We start from the raw sequence: 20,378 nt of genomic DNA on the forward strand, positions 1-20,378 counted from the left end.
GGTAATTAGTTAGGTGATTAGATCTATTCAATATGAATTTCAGTTACAACATACACCAAACTTCGGAATTTGGAAAAAAAATTATCTAAGAATCCCTAAAGTTCATCTAAATTGCACAACAAAAAACCTTAAACATTTTTATCATGCATAATTTTTTATAACCCAACGGTTAATTTACATTGAGCAAAAAAATAAAATTATGCTCTGCAAAAATGCTAGAAACCGAAAATTAGAAAGGGAAAAAGAGTAGGCAAAGAGAAAATATACAAAATACCTTGCTTTTGATCTTGATGTATGGCTTTTTCAAGCTGTAGATTAGTTCATCCTTATCTTGTGCTTGTGATCTTCAAAAATTTCTCTGATGCATTGGAACTTTGGGATGTGAAGTTCATACTTAAAATCAACAAGTTATTAAAAATTATTAGATCTCTCCTGGAAAACAGTTCTATTTTATAGAGAGAATCATACATGCATTTTGTTTCCAGCATCACTCAGTATAGGCTTAGTTTATGAGTATGGATTATTTAATTTCACCCGTGACTGGTTTGGTTAGGCTAACAGCTTAAGGGACTATTAAGTCATTTTCTATCGATTTTGTACCAACCAGCTCCATCGAGTTGACTCTGTCCATCTGCTTAGCAAATATCAAACCTTGTCCGTCTGCCACCAAAAGTAGAGACCTTTAGATTTCTATGACGATAGCTCTTAATTTTAAGTTCTTTTTGTAGTATTTTTTTTTTCTTTTTTGCATCTAAAAATTGTTAATACACTACACCAAATATGGGGTTTAGCAACTCATATTCGCAACAGCTTATCGTCTGTTGCGAATTTTCAGTTGCTAATCTTAGTTGCAAAATAATCGCAACAGTTTCTTATAGTTGCGATTCGCAACTAAATCCAGTTGTGCGCGTGTGGAAAACTAGTGTTGTTGCCTACACTTTTTAGCTGACTCGGTCTAGTTGGCTATTCAGCCCAATCAGATCAAAACTGACTCGGCATAACATTATTATCAATTCACTTCTTCATTATCGAAAAAAATCTCATCCTCAGTTCCTCACTTCACTTCTTCTTCATTCTTTCTCCAGCAAACCCTAGCTCTGAAGCTGCCTTCATTCACCACCACCACCATTGAATCTCTTTTCTTTTATTGTCTCTATACGAAAAGATTGCTGAATCTGTAGATCTAATCTTTCTCAAGTGAAAACCCTAACACCGTTGTTAAGGACGATTTGAATCACAAAAAAAAGTGCAGCTGAGGAGTTATTCGATACTATAAGGTTAGGGTTTTCTTAAAACCGATATATTTCTTAAAATTCCTAGTTTGATTTGGTTGATTTAGTGTACGCCTATTTATTGCAGTGTGGTTAGGGTTTTGAATCTCTCGGGGAGTCATCTTCATCAAATCATACTTTGTAAGAAACAACAAAGTTTCAATTCGAGTATTTATGTTTGATTATTGGTTCTGGGGATTGTTTATTAGCATGTTTTAGGGCTTTTCTTTTGTTTTTATGACTTACTGCTAATTTTGTTTTTTTTTTGTTTTATGAGATTGATGATTTTTGGTAGGATTTATGGAATATGTTATGATGAGGTATACTATTGGTGGTGCTTTAATTAATCTTCTTATCTCTTTCACAAAATCAAAATGTTTTTTTGATTTTGATTCTCCTCTGGGTTTTCTTATTCTCTTGGAGTTGAGCATTCTCTATGAGCCTTATTAGACATAATTGATATGTGTTATTTCTGAAACTTGCTTACAATTTGCTTCGAAATATTTCTTTTTGGTTTGTAAAAGAATCGCAGATTTCTGAAATTTATATAGGATTTAAGATATATTGATTTGATTTGGGGGCATCCTTGAGCTGTGCCCTTGGATCCCTATCCATCTAGTCTAGTACTTAACAAGTGGAGTGTTGCTGACTATTTCCAAGGGCGCACAAAAAACAAAAAACAAAAAAACTATTGTATTTCATTTCTCACGCCAGCAATGTAAATTGTGAAACATATTTCAGCTCAATCGAAGACAAAATTACAAGATAATGATGAAGCGCAACAATCCTCAGGTGATTCTGCTGTTACCATGTACACTATGTACCTTTATCACTTCATCTGTAGTAGCAACATCAGATTCCTGCAAAGCTTACCCATCAGAATCATGAAAAACTTGGAACAGTGTTGATGAATAATTAGTTCCAGAGAGAAGGGAAGTACATGGGAGGAGGAAGAATACTTGATATTAGCCATACTTATAGAACTACTATGCCTTTTTGGGGATCTACAGAAGGATTAAGTCAATTTTGGATCTCTTGCTAATAATTTCGAGATGAAGTTGCCTACTCGTACAGGTACTCATGTTGATGCATCTGGTCATATTTTTGATCATTATTTTGATGCTGGGTTTGATGTTGATACACTTGATCTTGAGGTTCTCAATGGTATAAACCCCACCCCCACTCTCTTTATGTACTTTCTTGAGACAAAATTGTTATCATTGATGCTATTGAATTAATTGATAAAGGGTTCTGCTTTTAACATCATGATAATTTTGATTGGCCCTGCTGACAATCTTGTTTGTTGGTTTCACAGGTCCAGCATTCTTAGTGGATGTTCCAAGGAACAATAATATAACCGATAATTTTCGACACCCAAATCAACTTCTGTAAATTCAGTTTACCATGATTAATTGTCACTTTACATGTTTGTGAAAAGTAAAAAATTCTTTGGGTGCAGGCTAGATTACAGAACATTAGATAAAGCATCCTTTGGTTGACTTAAAATTTGCCAATTTTTGACTTGAATCTTACTACTTTAGGATTTGAATCAAAACCAGAGTTAGCAAGAATATGGTGGAGAAACTGGCTTTTTCTTGTTCAACCTTGGAGCCCAAAATCCTGTGGCAAATCCGAAACAACAGAACTGGAAAGTTACCTAAAAATCAGGACGCTGAAATCGCTTACAAACAGCATCTTTTGTTTGTTAACTAGTAGTTTAAAAATGTTGTTTAACCTTGGCCACCTTCTTGGTTCGCCAACAAACGCAAAAAAAAAATTAAACCAGTTATAAGTGTATTTTCTTTGCATTTAATGTGAAGTTTTATGTACTTCTTTATTGTTGGTGAAATCTTAATAGTTCAATGGTTAATTAGATCATAACAGTTTCTTGCATGTTACAGCTGAAGTTATGAAATCCTTACACGTTCCTAAAGGAGTTAGGCGCGTGCTTTTCAGAACATTAAACACCGATAGGTACTTCATAGTTTTTCTTATCACAATGTTGTCTAAGAACTTACCGATATTATCTGCATCATTTTGGAAGATGTTAATTTTCATACAAAATTCTGTGATGTAATTTTGGTAAAGTGACTATCATGATTCATAATGTAATATATCAAACCTTTTAGTCGATTAAGAGGCTTTACTATCTTCCTGCTTGCTGTTTTCAATGACATTTGCTTTCCAGGATTTAGTATAAACTATAAAGACTATCCACATACCTAGTGGTGTAAAACTTCAGTACTCCCTTCAGCGATCAAGAACTTTTTATTGGAAGAGCTAGTTTACTTGTTACATTCATGGTTGGATCACAGAAGATTATCATATCTCCGTTTAGATCTGCAGTTTTGGATAAAATTCACATGGATTATTTCTGGCAATTGAAATATGAACCTCAGAGTTTGTGACATTATGCACGCACCGTTCTGTATCCTCCTCATATCTTAGTGACCTGCTTTATTTAGTAGCATCTGTATAATTAGGTCAATTCATAACCAATTACTGTTTGCAACTCAGGAAGCTCATGTGGAAAATAGAGTTTGACACAAGCTATGTTGGATTTATGAAGGATGGCGCAAAATGGCTGGTAGAGGATACTGACATCAAGCTATTGGATGTCCTGACATTTTGGTACTTCTTCTTAAAACAATATATACATAACATTATATGGGACTTCATCTCTAAGATTTATTGCATCCAACATACTATTGTTCTTTAGTTTTTAGATTTTATACCAAAGAAACTATCTATTCTGTGCTGGTGCAAATGACCTCGTGAATTTACACTTGAGAGATGCAAAATTTCTTTTTGGCAGCAACCCCAATTCTAATAGTAGAAAACTAAGAAAAGATGTTATTCAAAGCCAATATCTACAGATCACAAGGGGTTCAAATGCAGTTTCTGCGGTTGAAGGGGTACAAATGTAGTTTTTAGTTTTACTTAACATTATTTGATTAATTCTCTTACCTACATGCATGCGCAGGGTTCTGAATCCAATGTTTTTTGTTTCTGATTCCGAGATTTAACTGGATTTTACCCACAAGTTGCTTCTGAATTCAATGGTATTTAGTCGTCTGAGTGTATATCATGAATCCATATGTTTATTGCAGGCTTTTGTGAAGTTTATCTAACCGATAGAAGTGGCATTTGCTTGCTTCAGTTAGTGTTTTTATCACCTTGCTTGGTGCTGACTTCATGAGAATGAAATCTTTCACCAAAGTTGAAGAATTTGCGGAGACTCTGGTAAGTAGTGGTGATTTTTTGCTTTAAATGAAGTTTCCTCGCTCGTTTGATATTGGTCTATTGCTATTCTTATTTGAGAAGTCGAAATCTATTTGATGAACAGGTGCATCCTTAAGACTTATCGCATGCAAAATTTTCAAATGGTATTCATCCATCCAGGAAATTTCTTTGTTTCTATGTAAAATGCTCCCTTTTATTATTATATATTCCGTGATGGGAATTGGAAGTTGATTTGTTTCACTTTTTGTCTCAGTAGGTAAAAGATAACGGAGAAGAACACGAAGAGCATGGAACCCAAGAAGAAGAGGCTGTTGAGGTCGATGTTGATTCTACAGATGGCGTTGTTCTTGTAAACAGTAATGAAGACGAAGAAGAGTGGGATACGACTAATGAGAGAACCTTATCATCTTAAAAGAAATTGGTTTGGCTAAATAGGTATGTGCATTTCTGAAGCTACTTTGAAACAGGAAAATAAATAATTTACGCTAGCTTTCGTTTTAGTTAACCTTTTTCATATCTATTAAACTTAGATATGGAAGAAAAACAGTAGTCCTTGAGTTCTGAAATCACCTAGAAAGTGGGAAAAAATTTCTTTACCACTAATCTTTTTAGATAGCCTTTTTTAGTTTCAGTGTCAGTGAAAGTTGTTATTCACTTATACAATTCTTTTTGACAATGGCTTCTCTGATGGTGTACATGGGTTTTGCAGGTAGCAGATATGAGCAGTAAGTGCCACTATTTACAAGGCTGGATATGAAGCAACAAGAAGCTATACTTTTTTGAGCATGTAGGTAATGAATGTTGAGCTTGTCTCCAGTCTTGTGCCTTTAAGATTGTTTCTACTACTGCTATTACACTTCACATTACAACTGCAACTGCAGAATTTCTATATTTTGAAAACATAGGAAACATTTATATACTTGTCAATGATGCTTGGTGTTTATAATTCAATGTATGAAATGACTATGTATTGCCTAAGTTACATCTCTTAGAAACTTATGGTTATATGCATTGAATGTTTTTACCTAAGAAGAGCTGAAGAATTTCACTGTAATTCTGCCTGAAATTGTTACAGGGGAATCATTTCCAAAACAGAGAAACTGAAGAATTAAAAGTTGATTAAAAAGTAAATAAATAGTGGTTTTGACTGGTGCAAAACCTGATTTTGACCAGGTCAAAACTACTATCTTTTTTATGTTGCAAAGATTTCGCAACTGTATGCAGCTGTTGCGACCATCTAATTTCGCAACTGTTCGAAACTATTGCGACAAATTCACGTTGCAACAGTTAAAGTTTGTTGCACCGAAAATTCGCAACAGCTTATGAGACGTTGCGAAATTTTGCAACATCAACTTTCGTAACAGAGCTGAACTGTTGCGACTCCATTTTGCAACTACCATCTAGCGTTGCTAATCTCTAAAATTGGTGTAGTCAATAAAAATCACTATTGTCCGCAGAGTGAAGTATATGATAACTAAAATGTCACTAGATTCCATGGGATTTCACGTGGTAAACCTGGATAAGCTGGCGTTGGTAATGTTGTTATTGTTGGGGTTTTGTTCCGTATACAAAATTATATGGCTGAAATTGGACTTTAGGTGACAGTTTTTGAAGCAGAGACAGTGATCTAATGCTGTCAAAACCGTGGCTAAAAGGCTATTTCGGATTTGGAGTGTCTACAAGGTTTACTTGGATTAGGAAACTTGTATGACGGTTTAGAGGAGTGTTTTCCAAGTTTATGGTTTCCTAATTGAGGTGGAAGACTATTCTTAGAAGTTCTCTTAGACTTGGGGAGCAAGGATTCATCTACCATATAAGAAGGCTTATATTGTGAGTAGAATCCATTCTCTCGTAGAATCCTCTCTTTATAAGAGATATTGGGTCACAACCATTGTGTCTTACGATGGTTGGTGATTGTGCAAAATCTTTATGAGAAGAGAGACTTGTAGAGAGAACGAGTATGGGAGAAATCTAGGGTTTCTAGGGTTCATATGGGGAAGCTAGAATTCATGATGTTCTTTATGTTCTTGTCTAAAATTGAAGAAACCATGGCAGTGGAGGTTTATGGAAGAAGAAAAATAAAGGAAGAGGTAAAGTCTTCGTAATATGTCTTGTTGTTTCTAGCGTTTAGCGTTAGTGGGTTACATAACTAGTTGATTATATGATGTGTGGCGATGTAATAACTTGTTATGATAATGAAGATTCCCGGGGTGGTTTTGGCCGTGGATGTAGCCTACAAAGGTGAACCATGTAATTTTTGTGTCGTGTGTGATTGTCTATTATCGTATTTATCATATATTTATGCTAGTATTATTCGATCATGCTAATCTAAGGATGTAAGAGATGAATTCGAGCTAAGTTATCTAAGTAGGATGTTTCGTGGAATTAACTTCTATGGAAACATGCCGGTTCGATACGAACGTAACCTCGGTTTCCCGACAGTTATATATTGTTATAAATATATGTTGTTATAACTGTTTTAGAGTGGGTTGTGAGGTTTGAGTTGAGACGAATCCTGGTTCGTTCTGATTCTGCTAGTGTGGTCCAAGCACTAAAAAGTGACAATATTCCTTGTTTGTTAAGCAAAGATGGTTAGTTGCTTGTAGGTTATATGATCAGTGGCGGAACTAGGATTCTAATTAGGGGGCTAAAAAAAAGATAAACGCGCATATAGCTAAAAAATATTGTGTTCGTTATAGACTATTAAACCTTGCAATAAGCAAGATTCTTGCATCTCATAAAGTCATTACCGTCTCAGGTGAACCTTTAGAGAAGTTGTACGATCGAAACCTCGGTGATCTGCTGAGTGAGAACCCCCGAGATGTATGATAAATTAAGAGACAGTACAAGACCCTGGACAGCATCTAACATATATCATCATGTTTAGGTCTTTAAAGACGATTAAACATGTTAACCTGGAAGCATAGTGTTTGTGGGTGAAAACTGTTTCTGCTGATTTTGGTAATTTTGGGTGTGTGGATGAGAAAAAAATCTAAACCCAAAACAATGTACTGCACGGGAGTACTTTGGTTCGAGAGATCAATCTGTACAATCCTGGCCTAAACCAAGAAATGGCCATTCCAGGCTTGCTTCGGTCACAAAGTGAATGAGAAGGGTTGGTCTTAGGGAGGGAAGCGAAGAAAGTGTTGAGACCAGAATAGTTGATTCCGGAAGTGTGGGTGTTTCGTGACTTGTATCAGAAAGTTGAACTGGCTAGCGGAATGAAAAGCTATCAGATGATTTCTGGATGTTGTACTGTTCTCCTGACCAAAACTTGTCGTTTGGTGAAAATAGGTGAGACTTATTTATACAAGTCGCAACAAAACGTACCTTGGTCTCGTAGGAAGTGGAAAAGATTGAGTGGTGGAAGAATGGAGAAACGTATAACCGTCAGACATTATGCTTCCATGGTGAGGGAAGTGAATTCGTGTAACCGTCAGTCATTACGCTTCCATGATGAAGGAAATGAATTGTTTACATCGTTAATTTTACCACTACTAACTGTCCTACTTCATGACACTCTCTTGTAACGGACACATTGCACGTCGCGTGCTGTAAACCGCCAGACCAATACCCTGATGAGTATCCCCCAGTTTGTGACATGTCTGATGTCTCGAGTGTTTTCGTGGAAAACATGCAGCAGGTTTCTATGTGTGGCATGTCAAAGTCAAGATACTTTGCCACAGGAGAATAGTATATGATGCTATTAGGCTTGCCTTGGTCGGCCGCCTAAAACTTACCACAGGTCCGTCAGCTTGGTGTCAAACTTGAATGGCTGAGATTACATCTCATGAGGAAGGGTAGCCGTTGATTATGGCCGCATCTTGTTGTATAGCGAAGTGGCGCCATTGGCATAGTAGCGCCTGGTGGAGCCATGACATAACGACATGCTAGTGGCATGTCAGTGGCGTAGCCATGTCATAGCGACATGCTAGTAGCGGTGGCGTGGTGGCGCCAGTGGCCGTGGCATAGCGACATGCTAGTAGTCGTGGCATAGTGGCATGCTAGTATCTGTGTCATGATGGCATGCCAGTGGCCGTGGCATAGCGACATGCTAGTAGCTGTGGCATGGTGGCATGCCAGTGGCTGTGGCATGGTGGCATACCAGTGGTTGTGGCATAGCAGCATGTCGTTGGCATGGCCACATCTGTAGTGTTGCGGCATGGCCAAGGTTAGGGCTTGGCGTCGTGGATAAAGTTAGGGTTTGGCATTGTGGCCAAAATTAGGCGTCGTGGCCAAATTGGGATTTGATGTCGTGGCCAAAGTTTAGGGTTTGGCAGCATGGTCGCTCAAAAGTTTCCACAAGCCTGTTAGTTTGGTGGCGAACTTGGATGGCTGAGATTGCATCCAAGGAGAAAAGGTAGCCGTCAATCATGGCTACCTTTAATTGGTAGTGGCGCCTTTAACTTGCCCTAGCGGTATTGCGGCATGGCTGGTGCATGCCTTTATCACGGTTGCGCGCGTAGCCATAGCCACTGAAATTTTGGCACGTTGGTGTGGAAATCTTGCCTAAACTAGGGTTTGGCTTGTCGAAACCCTAATTAGCCTATATGGCACGTCGCATGGGGTGAGTGGCCATGTTTGGCGCGTTTGGCATGTGCATATGGCATGTGTGCCTGGTATGTGCGTTTGGCATGTTTGGCATGCTGGTGCATTTTTGGGAAGACAATTGGCTTTGCGGCCATCTGGCGTGATTTCCTTCTTTTCAACACTGTAGCGAGTTTAAGGTAACCTGATTGGTTAATGTAAGAGGGCCGGCCAGGCACGGCTACACTTCTGTGTGAGTGTGGCGGATTTAAAGTGACCTGATTGGTCGATGGGAAGTGGGCCGGCAAGCTAGGGCGTGGCCACACTTCCAGTGCGCTGTGGAGGATCTAATCGCCTAGTTTGGCTAAGCATAGTTTTTCGATCAACGGGGTCTAGTGTACTGCACGGGGCGCGAAATCTTAATTTTGCAAATTAGTCGGGTTTATGAGTTTTTTTATGAGTTATCACAATAATTGGCTGGATTTTGTATGCTGCCACAAAAATCCTTATCTACAGAATGCAGAGTGCTTTCCGTATGAGCATTTTGTGCGATGGCCTTAACTTTGGTACTTGGAGGTTCATGCTACTCCGGTGAGTCTTAACACAAATCCGTCATGCCATACCGATATTAAGGGTTCTGCCAAGGAACATAGCACTGGAAAGTACTCAATGAGTCTTGTATTGGCGAGGTGCCGAAATTTACAGATAATTTGGGATGGTTGCTACATTCGCCAGTCTGGATAAATTTCATGTAAATATATTGAATGGCTCAATAAATATGTTAGTGGAGAGGTTAGCACTCACGACACCGTTTCCTTGTAGAGTGACGTCAGATGCAAGGTTTTACGATTTTAACCCTAAGCTAAAAACCACCATCAACATTAAGTCCCCTGCTTAGCACGTAACTGTGGCATTGTTACGGGGTAAGCATGAGATGGTGGCGGACGAGAGTAAAATCGAAAGAGCAAGACGTGAAGAAATTGCCAAGGAAATTCAACTAACTTTTGGTGGAAGGCATGAGGAATCTGTGATCCTTGTATTGGCGCCTTTTGCATAAATTCGTCTTGGCCATGGGATGTTGGCACCAGTGCGGCGTCTTTGGCTACTGGTTGAGGAATGGTTCATGGCGCTGCTAGCTAGGGCATTGGTAAGGACGTGGTTGGAGTTGGCTTAGGCTGCGGATGACACTTATCAAGAGCATAAAAGTTGGAGCTGAGAAGGATACAGGTGCATCGTCTATCGAGCAGAGAAGCTAGCGCTGGGAGGATGCAAGTTGTTGGTGCTGGTTAGGGCGTGGAGCCGTTGGCGTTGGCTTGGCGTGGCTTGGCCTTGACGCTGCTGGCTTGGCCGTGACGCTGCTGGATTGGCTTGGCCGCAGAGATGATGATGGCTTTGGCGTGGAGCCGTTGGCGCTGGCTTGGTTGTGGTGTCGTTGGCTTGGGTTGGCGCGACCTGTTGGCGCTGGCTTGGCCGTCTTCTTGCATGGTTAATGCCTCTGTGTAAAGGAGAATACATTCCAGGTATGCGTCCAAGCTAGGGTTCCGAGATAGGAAACGTATTCCTCATTTGAATGTTTGACCGTTTTTTTTATCTTCATTAGGGTTTCGACGAGAGATTTCATTGAGGATGATTTTTCGGCTGTCATGTAGGCTCATCGCGTTTGCTCAGCATCCGTTTCTCTCTAGGATTTCCGCAGTATATATGCTGGTGAAACTGTATCATCCTTCCCAGTTCAAGGCAGAGGTTTCTATTGTTGAATCCATATTTCTTTCATCATGTCGAGCAGAAGTGAATCATCCTCGAGCAAGCCAGATTCTTCAGTCAAGCACAGGCGGTCTGGCTCTTGCGACGATTCCCCCATCCGGATTATCCGAGTCAAGAAGATCATACCGGTATGCTTTCGTTAACCAATAGATATTTGTTTATTATTGTTGGCGAGTGACGAAGGGAGACTTTCTTTTGCCCAGATATATCCAACTGGGACATGTGTGACCGTCGTTGATGATGATGATCTGAATGCCCCCCTTTCTTCAAACCCGAGCACACCAACCGCTGATGATCTGGAAAATGCTGATTTGGGTATCTCTTTCCATGAATATCCCAATGCAGTATTGTCATTTGAAATCCGCATGAAGTGTTTATCTTCTAGCTACCGAAGCGTCGGTAAATTCTTAGTGTGAAAGGAATTTGTGACTCTGTATACGAAAATATGGAGAAGATATGGCCATATTGCCACCAGGAACATGGTGAAGCATTGTTCGTCGGCTTTGGTTACCACAGTGAATTGTCTCCTGCCTATGATTGTTGAAATGGAAGGCATATCCATCCGCGACGTCACGGAATCAACTATTGAAAGGTGAGAAGACACCAGGTGGGAAAACATGGTGTCTACCTGTGAATCCCTTGAGTTTAATGTAAGTTGGATGCGACATCGCCTTGACATTGTGAAGGTTGACAGAGCCAGTATTCTTGCTAACGTCGTTCCTGCCACAAAAGCCATTTTGGAAGAGGAGAAGGCTCTGGCCGTGGAATCCCAAAAGGTGAGAAAGGCTATCCAGGACTTGAATAGTAGGACTGAAAGATATCAAAACAGGTTGAAGATGATGCTTTCAAGGAATTACAATCTATTGGACGGGCTTTTCTGAGTTACGTAGTTGTGAGACGCCTGGTTTTCTTTCTGGCCTCGAACATACGTATTTTTTTTCTTGTACTGGTTTTTGGAAAAATAAGATAATTTTCATTAATATGCTTTAACTAAATGAAATTTGATAACTGGGATGTGAAGGAAACAGAAAAAATGTCTGGCTAGCCGTGTTATGAGACGACGAGAGGTGGGGTAAGGGTTAGGCGTAATATGCCTTGAGCCATTTTTCATTGATGACTATTTCCAATCTGCCTCCATATTTTTTGACAACCTTGTAGTATCCACTGTTATATGCTTTGGTGACCACATAAGGCCCTACCCATTTTGGGGAGAATTTTGGTGCTGATATGTCTTGTTGGATGTGTTTGGCGGTCTTCAACACCAGATTCCCTACTTGAAAAACTCGAGGTTTCACAGCTTTGTCGTATGCTCGGGAAATTCTATTTTTGTATGCTTGCGCAAGATCCCCTGCTTTAGCTCTTCTGGAATCCAAAGTGTCTAGCTTCGCGACCCTTGCATTTGCTGTTTCGACTTCATTCCATTGAACTCCGCTTGCTTTGGCAATCCTAACCGATGGGATTTTAATTTCTGTCGGTAGAATGGTGTCTGCGCCGTAGACGAGGGAATAGGGGGAGGCGCCAGTAGAGCTCCTTGGTGATGTCCGATTTTCCCAAAGCCCCATTGGCAGTTGTTCGTGCCATGTCCGAGGGTTATCATGCACTGTCCGGCTGAGGATTCGAATTAGAGTTTTGTTGGTGCTTTCGTCCTGCCCATTCCCTTGGGGGTAGTAAATAGTGGAGAAGACTTGTTTAATTCCATATTCTTCAAGTAACTCCGGTACCTACTTGTTGGAAAAAGGAGTGCTGTTGTCGGTGATGATGTGCTTGGGCACGCCAAAATGACAAATGATATATTCCTTAATGAACGTTGCAATTGTGGCTCCAGTAGTCCCTCGTAAAGGGATGGCTTCGACCCATTTGGTGAAATAATCTGTTGCGGTTATTATATACTCATGTTTTTTTGATGAAGGCGGTTTGATTTTCCCAATGATGTCGAGTCCCCGGCTATAAAACGGCCATGGACTACTTACCGAGTGCAGGGGAATAGAGGGTGTGTGGATAAGATTTCCATGAATTTGACATTTATGGCATCTTTGAACAAAAGCATCCGCATCGTCTTCCATGGTCGGCAGTAGTATCGCTAGTGTATTGGAGAAACAACTTCTTTTTCCCTTGGTGCTCGCCTTCGTGCATTTCTTTCAGCATGATTGGGATTTCTTCCTCGTCCAGGCATCGTAAAAAATCTCCTCCAAAACTTTTTCGATACAAGATTCCTTCATGGAATATGAATCTCTTGGATCTTTGTTCCATATTGGATGCGTATTTCTTGCATGCAGGGAGTATGCCGTCGCGAAGATAACTGATGTACGACTTTTTCCAGTCCCCAGCATGGTCAACAGAAAAAACTTCCAATTGATGCAGTGGTGCTTGGCAATTGGAGCAAGATCCTTGGTGCAATCAAGATTGAGTCTCCATTTCTGGCCAGTAGTAGCCAAGGCGTTGCAGGCGAAGATAAAGTGTTACCACCAATGTTTGTCTGCAAATTTCGGTATGAATACGGTTAAGATGTTGATGTGCCTCTTTGTCTACGAGGCATCTTGACAGGGAACCATCTGAGTTCCGGTGGTACAACATCCCGTGAAGCATGAAGAAGTTTTGCAAGGTCTTGAGACTGACCTTTCCTTGGGAGAGCGAGCTGTTAAGATCTTGGATAATCGGTGTTCTCCAGTCGTTGTCTTCAGTCACCTCAGGTTGCGAGAGTCATGTCGAAGCTATGTTTCGTCTCTTCACTGTCAGGGTTTCCTCTAAACCTTTGAACTGCAGCTTCGATGCTAACGTGGCTAGGCAATCAACATGTTTGTTGCTGTCGCGGCTAACATGTGTTATGGTCGCATCGAAAAAGTAATTTAGCAGCCTTTGTGCCTCGGATCTATATGGGGCCAATGTCACTTCCTTTAGTGTGTACACTCCATTCATCTGGTTGACCAGTAATTTATAATCACCTCTTATTTCCAAACGCGTGGCTCCGGCTTGTTTGGATAATGACAATCCTATGAGAAAGGCCTCATATTATGCTGAATTGTTGGTGCAATGAAAGTCTAGCTTAAAGGAATGCGAGAAGACTTCACCCGTTGGGGATACTAGAACCACGCCTGCTCCTGCGGTATTATTGATAGGTGTGGCAGAGCCATCAAAAAACAATAGCCACGCTTCTTCTTTGACAAAGGAGATTTTCGGAAAATCTATAGGAAGGTCCTCGTGTAGCGTTGTGGTGCTCTCTCCTGGGAAAGCTGCTAAAAAATCCGCAACCGATTGTCCTTTGATAGCTCTTGGGGAAGCACACGTTATATCAAGCTCTGACATTTGGAGGAGCCATTTGGATGGCCTTCCTATCAGGGCCGGTTTTTAAAGCAGGAACTTCACAGGATCAGACTTAGATATTAGCACCACTTTTTTTAAGAGCAGATAATGCCTAAACTTTTGGATGGAGTGAATCAGGGATAGGCACGCTTTTTATGCTTTGGGATATCTGAGTTCGGAATCTCTCAAAGTTCGACTAAAGTAGTATATAGAGTACTCAATTCCTTCGTCATCTTCTTGGGCGAGGAGAGCTCCAACAGCAGTGTCACTGAAGGCAGTATAGAGGCACAACGGTCTTCCTTGTATCGGGGATTTCATGATGGCTGGGGATGATAATATTTGTTGAATCTTCCGAAACGCCTCTTGTTGTAGTGCGGTCCAGACGAAGCTTGCTCCCTTTTTCAGCAAGGGGGTAAATGAAGCGACAAGCTGAGCTAAACCCGGTATAAAACACCGAATGTAGTTTACCTTACCCATAAAGATCTGGATCTCTTTCACGGTCCGCGGGGGCGGCATCGTGAGGATGGCTTGGATTTTGACTGATCGACTTTGATTCCCTCGGCGGTCACCTGGAAACCTAGGAATTTTCCCGGAGAAACACCAAAGGCACACTTCAACGGGTTCATCTTCAGTTTGTATTCAAGACACCTTTCAAACACCTGTTGCAGCACCTCTGTATAAGCCGCCCGAGTTTTTGATTTAATCACTATGTCATCTACATAATCTTCAACTTGCTTGTGCATCATGTCATGGAAAATAGTGGTCATGGCGCATTGGTAGGTGGCGCCGGCATTTTTCAAGCCGAAAGGTATCACAGTATAGTAAAAGTTTCCGAGAGGAGTTCGAAAAGTTGTTTTACTTGCGTCGTGCTCGTATATCTTTATTTGATTGTAGCCGTTGTATCCATTCATAAAAGAAAACATACCGTGTCCACTGCTGGTGTCTACCAGCATGTCAATGTTTGGAAGAGGAAAATCGTCCTTGGGGCAGCATTTGTTTAGGTCCCTAAAATCAACACAACACCTGATTTGTACGCTCTTCTTCTTCACTGGAACCACGTTGGCCAACCAGGTGGGATGGTGGATGGGTTTGATGAAACCGGCGGCTAGCAGTTTTTGAATCTCTATCTTGATCTGTTCTTCCACATCGTGTCTGAACTGTCTCGGAGATTGTTTGACTGGTTTGGATCCGGGTATTATATGTAGATGATGAGTGACCAGCTTCTCGTCCAAACCAGGCATTTCCTCGTATGTCCATGTGAACACATCTTGATATTCCATAAGAAGGTCCACAAGTTTTGCGCGCTTGTCAGCACATAGAGCCGAGATAATTGAGACAGGCCACGGAGATTCCTCGCTTCCGATGTTGACAACTTCAAGTTCATCCGTGGTGGAGTTGGTTCCTTCTTGTAGTTTTTGAGGTGCATCTGGCACTTCCTCTTGTGGCTTGCTACTGTGATTGCATTCTACTGGGAGGTAGTCTCCCCTGTTAATTGCTAACAACGGCGCCGATATACGGTTTTTCCTTTTTCATCACGACTTGCGATAAAAGCCCGCTCCCGCTTGACATGAGAATGAGCCAGATCTCCGCTTGACGAGGGAAAACTGGCGTGCTTTTCCTTTGGAGGGATTGCGTGAGATCGGGCTTATTTGTGAAATGATGTTAGCCTTTCCTCCTCTTCGATTAACGCCCACGTCGGTAATGGAGTGTAGCGAACCTTGCTTGCTAGACCCCGCGAATTTTTCTTTGGTTTGAACATCTCCATACCACAGATTGGTGCATAAGGAGATAATGATGCGGGGATGCGGATGACTTCTCCGTTCAACATGGTCTTCAGGCACTGGTGATATGTCAAAGGAATGATCCCGTTGTCGTGGAGCCACGGTCTTCCCAGTATCATGTGGTAGTCTGGCTCTTTTTCGATTACTTCGAACTTCACCTTTGACAGGACTGGTCCCACTGAAAAATTTAGGTTGATGTATCCATACGTGCTGGTTTGGTTGCCTTCGAAATCTGTCATCATGGTAGGCTATTGTTCGATGCTATCCTGAGCGTTCTAAGGGTAATGACATTGGAGGACGCTTCTATGTCTATGAGGGCCCTTTTGAACTCCACATCCTTGATGCGGGCAGTGACGTGTAAAGCCCGGTTATGTCCTTCTTCTGCCATCATGTCGTCTTCAGTAAAATGTTACATTGTTGACGGACACCTCTAAAATCCTTGAAGTTTCTGGGCATAAAGGAACCAAACACGCGTCTAGGGCTATTTGATTGATAACAACAAATGTTTCTGCTCGCTGTTCTTTTGAAAGGTGTAGAAGTTCACACAAGTTTTACACCAACGCGACTGCCTCCTGGTCTACCGGTTTCTGATTGGTGGTGAAGTTGTTAAATTGAGAGTGATCATCCGAGACGTCAGTCCCCAGTCTTAGAGTTTCCGGGATGGGCGAATCACTCAGATTCGATGTCAGGCTGATAAGAAAGTTGAGTATGTTGTTGATCGCTTCCTTCATCAGGTCCATGTTCCTTGCGTGGATCTCCTGAACCCGTGCCAATTCGGCCAACCTTGGAATTTCCCCAACGGGGTCTAGTGTATTGCGCGTGGCGCGAAACCCTAATTTTTCAAATTAGTCGGGTTTATGAGTTTTTTGTGAGTTATCACAATAATTGGCTGGATTTTGTATGCTGCCACAAAAATCCTTATCTACAGAATGCAGTGTGCTTTCCATCTGAGCATTTCGTGCGATGTCCTTAACTTTGGTACATGGAGGTTCATGCTACTCCACTGTGAGTGAACACAAATACGTCATGTCATACCGATATTAAGGGTTCTGCCGGGAAACATAGCACAGGAAAGTACTTATTGAGTCTTGTATTGGCGGGGTGCCGAAATTTACAGAGTGTTTGGGATGGTTGCTACATTCGCCAGTCTGGATAAATTTCATGTAAATATATTGAATGGCTCAATAAATATGTTGGTGGAGAGGTTAGCACTCATGACACCATTCCCTTGCAGAGTGACGTCAGATGTAAGGTTTTACGATTTTAATCCTAAGCTAAAAACCACCATCAACACATAGCCATGACCATAACATTCAACCATAACTCTAGTAAAACCACCTAAATTTATAGGTAAAAATGTTCAAACTTCATTAAAATAAGCTATATAACACAATTTTAACAAAACCCAAATCAATGATTTAGTGCCATTGTTTCAATCTTAGAAATACAATAATTTTCATCTCTCAAAAATCGGTTCTTAAAAATATTTACAACCTAACTAAGTGAAAGAGAACAAAAATAAGTTTTTAGGAATTGCTCTTTTGAATGAAAATTACTTACTTTAAGATGATTGGTCTTGTTTCAGAATGATCAGGGTAAACTTCCTTTCATCTTTTCTCTTTCCTTTTTAATGTGCAACTACCAATGTAATTTTGATCGGCTACTCATTTTTTCTACTTAAACCACGTCTCTTTTAGTTCGACATCTCTTTTACTAAATACAAGCTGTCACATGTTACTACATATTTCCCTCCAACATGTATAGTACACTGACATTTACCCAATCTAAATACAGAGAAACCAAAGAAATAAAACTTTAAGATGCTAGGATTGATTGAGAGCTTAAAACACTACATAAATCTCATACAAGATTAACAACTTTCTATAAAACGATTCAATTAAATTTTTATCGAACAAATAAACATCAAATTCATTAGGAATCCCAATTTATAACAAATGACACCTTATCAATCAAAGTACAGAAAAACCGGATATTATCAAATAAATTTGCGATATTCGATAGCTTAATCTATATCTGATTTTGACATCTTATAGGATATTATCGGATATCGGATATTCGATAGCGATTAACCTATCAGATACATATTTATAAACATCGGATTAATATTTATCGGTTGACATGAGCCATCTTGGTAACCCGCTCAATGTTCCGGCCTCCGGGTTACAAAGTCAACTCTTTCTGCAAATATTTGACTTTTTAGAAATCAAAACTCCAATTAAGGTCAAAAAGATGTTATTGGAGATGGTGGAAAGATGTTCGTACAGTGTATAAGGCGTATGCCGTAAGGCCCGTAAAGTAGGAGGTACCGTTTGTTCTCCTTCTAAGGCTAAGTTCTATGGTCTTCTAATCTAGCAGTTAGATTGGCAATCCACGTCAGGACAACCTTCTAAGTCCTATGATGTTGCTAATCTAGCAGCGAGAAACGCTGAACCAAAAAGCGTCGGACACTGAACGAAACAGCGCCAACACATTTTCCTATTTTCTCTTAGCGAAACAGCCTGAGAGAGTTTTTAGATTAAAGCACCACGTGCTTTACAATTCTGCGCATAACATTGACATATTGAATAAATCTTGAATATTTTATTCATTATATTCTGTTCATGTTTATATAAACGGATGGGACCTTGCTACGTCTTATATAATGGAGAGATCTTTTTCTTGAACAAAGGAACTTACTTAAATTACACATCCAAATATCTTACATCATGAGATACGTGAGAAACTAACATAGCAGGTGGATGAAACCACCATTCCCCACATAAATTATCTTTACGGGCTGCCTTAGCTAAAGCATCTCCAGCCTTATTACAGTTTCTGTATACAAACACACAAGACCAAACCGGGTTATTGTTACAAATATTAACACATTTTCGAAGTAAAGGCATACTTTGCCAGTGAGAAAGAACAGATTGCTGCTGCAAATAAGAACTTACAGCCAGATTATCTGTTTGATATATAACATGAGACCAACCATTAACTGTCGCCATTTCCATTGCTTCCAGTAAAGCCCAAGCTTCTGCTTGATGTATATTTATAGCTCTCTTTACTGTTTCCCTTCCCATAATATATGCTCCTGCATGATTTCGAAATATAATTCCAATACCATCTACCAAAGAATTAGCATTATAGGAAGCATCAATGTTTATCTTCAAAAAATTCAGAGGAGGTGGTTGATAGACACATTTTTATGTCCGATTTGTCTCGATTCTTATATTGTTAGGGCTCATTTTTTTACTTATTATGGTGTTTTATTTATTTGTAGGTATTTTTGGCCAATAAACATTTTTGGAAAAAATTGGCTCGAAAAGTTGTCGGAAAGCACCCGAAGGACATTTGCTATACGAACCCCAGATTTGGCTAAAGGGCATCCAGCCGATAAGGGGCACCCCTGGGAGGCAACTGCTAATCGCACTCCATCACTGGATAAGGGGCGACCCTCTTCTTCATTTCAAATTCTGGTTTTGGCGGGAAAATGAAGAACAAAACTGAGTGATTTTCAATCGAAGTTTGAAGGAGTTCTGAGTAGATTAAAGGGCTGAAATTTGTTGGTTAGTTGTGATATGTCCCAACAAAACTATCATGAGTGATTTGATCGATTAAAATTGGCTGGATTTTCGGCGAGAAGGAAACATAGAAGCGTGTGCATGGAAAGAGATGTTCACAGGATTACTCCGTGCCTGGATTGATTTGGCATGCTGAAGAAGCGTGCACCATCTAAGCAAGGATATTTTTCACGAATCATACAGGTGCAGACGCATGAAGAGGCGAGAAAGGAAAGAAAATTGTCCGAGATTATTTTTTATTTACTGCCGAGCTATGGAAAGATTTTTCGGAGTAATGAGCGAAGATTTCTGTCGCTGAGGAGTATAAAAAGGGTCTTGAGGTAGCAGAGAAAGGGTCTGGAGAGTTTGGGAGAGTTAGAGAGCATCACAGAGCCGAAAAATCGAGTTGCAGAGAACACCATTTCTGCTGCTGCAGAACTGAAGAACACGAAGAACAGACTGACGAAGACAGTCGTTTATCAACAGTGACAACGACAGACACGTGAGGGTCGCAGAGATACAACAACAGCAGTTCTCTTTTATCGTTCTTTGTAACAGTGTTTTGCAACAATTATAAACGTTGCAAACACCCGATTTTCATCATTTTCTCCATTTCATCATTTGTACACCTATTTGGAGTAATGAAATCAAATTTTGAGCATGTTTCCAACATCATGATGAGCTAAACCCAATCTTCCGGGGCGATGGAGGAAGCCATTCTTCCAAAAGTTATGTGGTAAAATTTATTTGAATTTATTTATGCAATTCTTTTATGATTATTTGCACTGAATGAAAATTGAGTAATGATTTTTATTAATTAGTTGTGTTATCTCTTGATGAAGTATGCTTACTTTAGGGATTTTGATACTTCATTCTTGCAATTAAAAATTGATGTTTTGAAAATCTAATTTAGGCAATGATTAGAATCA

General features: G+C 40.2%; 1 long non-coding RNA gene across 3 annotated transcripts; it reads left to right on the forward strand.

Moving 5' to 3' along the window:
• The first annotated feature begins 1,061 nt into the window (after nucleotides 1-1,061).
• LOC113362035 lies at nucleotides 1,062-5,403 on the forward strand. Of its 3 annotated transcripts, XR_003365504.1 has the most exons (9): nucleotides 1,062-1,277; nucleotides 1,360-1,412; nucleotides 2,013-2,435; nucleotides 2,587-3,245; nucleotides 3,789-3,902; nucleotides 4,382-4,514; nucleotides 4,618-4,657; nucleotides 4,768-4,949; nucleotides 5,224-5,403. It is a non-coding gene; the product is annotated as an uncharacterized LOC113362035 (long non-coding RNA). The 3 variants fall into 3 exon arrangements; XR_003365503.1 differs by having other exon boundaries at nucleotides 2,013-3,245; nucleotides 4,596-4,657; XR_003365502.1 differs by having other exon boundaries at nucleotides 2,013-3,245.
• The last annotated feature ends 14,975 nt before the right edge of the window (nucleotides 5,404-20,378 follow it).

This window comes from Papaver somniferum, chromosome 3 (genome assembly GCF_003573695.1).
Source record: "Papaver somniferum cultivar HN1 chromosome 3, ASM357369v1, whole genome shotgun sequence".
Taxonomy (NCBI): Eukaryota; Viridiplantae; Streptophyta; class Magnoliopsida; order Ranunculales; family Papaveraceae; genus Papaver; species Papaver somniferum.